Source organism: Sapajus apella, unplaced genomic scaffold (assembly GCF_009761245.1).
Source record: "Sapajus apella isolate SASKATOON/1434 unplaced genomic scaffold, GSC_monkey_1.0 scaffold15, whole genome shotgun sequence".
Classification (NCBI taxonomy): Eukaryota; Metazoa; Chordata; class Mammalia; order Primates; family Cebidae; genus Sapajus; species Sapajus apella.
In genome coordinates, this window is record NW_022436955.1 from 16374849 (window position 1) to 16377305 (window position 2457).

Sequence of the window (2457 nt, forward strand, 5' to 3'; positions counted from 1 at the left end):
TTTTTTTTTTTTAATGTATTTTCAGTACAGACAGGGTTTCGCCATGTTGACCAGGCTGGTTTCAAACTCCTGACCTCAGCTGATCCACCCACCTTGGCCTTCCAAATTGCTGGGATACAGGCATGAACCACTGTGCCTGGCCAGATGTAATTTTTAAATGTATTTGATTGAAATCTCACGTCTCCCTCTCAAGTGTGTAAAACTAAGCTGCACCCCGACCACTTTGGAGGCATGTTCTTAGGACCTCCTGAGGACTGTGTCACAGGCCATGGTCACTCATATTTGGCTCAGAGTAAATCTCTTCAAATATGTCACGGAGTCTGATTCTTTTCATTGACAATATTGTATTTATTTTACACATAGGAAAGTATTACAATTCCAATTAGAAGTTCCAAACTTGTCCAAAGCCATACGAGATACAGGTATCTTCTACCTTAGCTGATATGCTGGCACCAAAACTTAATCATATTGCACATGTGCGTGGTGTTCCACACTTTTAAAGCCCTTTTAGCTGCAATGATGATAATGATGCAGTTAGATATTTTAGACAGTGATGGGCCACTCCCTCATTTTTCAGAATAAATGAAACTAATTGATGGGCTAATCTGGTGTAATAGCCCTTTCTGGATCAGAACCCAGGTTTTGGGGATCCCAGGGCTGAGGGTTGTCAATGATCACACTCCCCCTCACCTGAGCTAGAGAAAACCTACAGCTCCTTGCACCTCCTGTCTTCCACTCCTCAGCAGAAAACAGAAGAGAAGCTGCAGGAGGTACAGAAATTTGAGCTCCAAAGCCTGGACCTGAACAATTCAGTTACACCCGGGGACCATCTACAAAATACACATCAGAAAAGTCTGACCTGCTTTCTGGACTCCTTTTGGACACATTTAAGGACAGAGCTGGTGGGGCTGTGGAGCTGTTGGTAAGCAGCTTGTGTTTTATTTTCCCCAGAAAATTCCCCAGGTGATCTGATTTATCCCCTCTACACAAACCCCCTTTGCCACCAAAATCTCCAGCTTAGCTGTCAGAGGTTACCTGATACTCTTGCTCCAGCAGCTCTGGGATAATGGCTCTGTATTGGAGTCGTACACAGAAAATTCTCTTCTTACCTTGTGGCTTGGGCTTCCCTGCTGCTTTTGAGAGGCTCCCTGCTAGCCTGCTGGTGCGCTTTTCTCCTCTGACTCACCAACTCCCCTCTTGGCTTCCTCCTCCTACTTGCTTTTGCATAACCATCCCTACTCAGAGCATATTTCACTGTCCTCTCTCGTCTTCCTTCTGCCAGAACAAAAACAAAAAAGAACCCACCTTGCAAGACGGACTTGAGAAAGCACTTGCTCCCAGGAAGCTGTAACAATAACAGCTTTAACATCCGTGAGACCCAAGGTGTGGGGAGACTGCTTGAGGTGGGCTGGGAGAAGCAAAGGAGGAAGTATTTTCTCCCGGACTGGAGGCATCGTGGAATGTTGACTCCTGAAAGGCAAGTGTGAAGGTCAACACCCTTGGGGTAGAGTGGGAAGGGGGAAAAGGAGAGAAAGAGAGAGAGACACTGGGAGAACTAGTAGATGAGGCTGACAGGAAAATTTTATGACACAACCAGAAAGGCCACAATATCTCAAACCCAATTCCTAGACCTTATCTCCAAGGAGAAAATGTGGAAGTTATTTCTTGCATTGCACCTGCCTGCTCACTCCACCCTGGGTCTAGGGAGGTAACAGTTCTGAGCCTCTGTGTCATATTCAATATCTTCACCCTTGCTACAAGAGATAATAAATATTTTCTGGGAGGACATAGATGTACTGGCTTGGTGGTACAGGAGAAAAAAAAATCCCCCTTAGGAAAAAAAGTTATCATTAAAGATTGTAACTTCTCCCTTGCTGTGTGCCCTTGGTCAAATCAGGTACCTACTCTGTGCTACTTTACATGGTTGTCATGAGTCTGAAACAATTCATGGATGTCCATGAATAAATGTAAACTGTGGTGTAGAATGGGAGCCTCAGACTTTCAAGTTTGAAATCTTGCTGGGCAAGTCATGCCACCTCTTTGAGCCCTAGAATATCATCAGTGTTAAATAAGGGTAACAATATATATCTTATAGTACTGTTGTGAATGTTAGGATTAATACATATGAAGCTCCTAACACAGTATAAGAGTTAAAAAGTGGTTGTTTACCTTCCCCCTCCCCCGCAACTCAGCTTGCCAGTTCTTTTCCCAGACCTTGGAAGAGAGAGAGCAGGCAGGGAGCTGTGAGAGCTCTGGGATGATCTTTGTTGATTTCCATCAGCTAAGTCCACTAAGTACAAATGACAAGAACCTGTGGTGGTTGCCTTGTATTGATTTCAATTGTGTGGCTCTTCCTTCCTTCCTGTTTCTCTCTGGCAGAGAGAAGAGAAATTTCTCTTCCTCCAGTGAAGGACTTTGGGCAGAGGTGTAACTGGAGGCGCTGGAACTGGGCAGTTG

At 44.8% G+C, this 2457-nt stretch overlaps 1 protein-coding gene across 2 annotated transcripts in view; it reads right to left on the minus strand.

Moving 5' to 3' along the window:
• CHST4 (carbohydrate sulfotransferase 4) overlaps positions 1–1629 on the minus strand; it is a 12130-nt gene extending 10501 nt beyond the window's left edge. The window contains exon 1 of one of the 2 annotated variants that reach the window (XM_032284372.1): positions 1306–1629. The gene's annotated coding sequence lies outside the window, so the exon portion shown is untranslated. Of the gene's footprint in view, positions 1–1109 lie in introns of both variants that reach the window. The other variant, XM_032284373.1, reaches the window with a different exon arrangement.
• Positions 1630–2457: the final 828 nt, after the last annotated feature.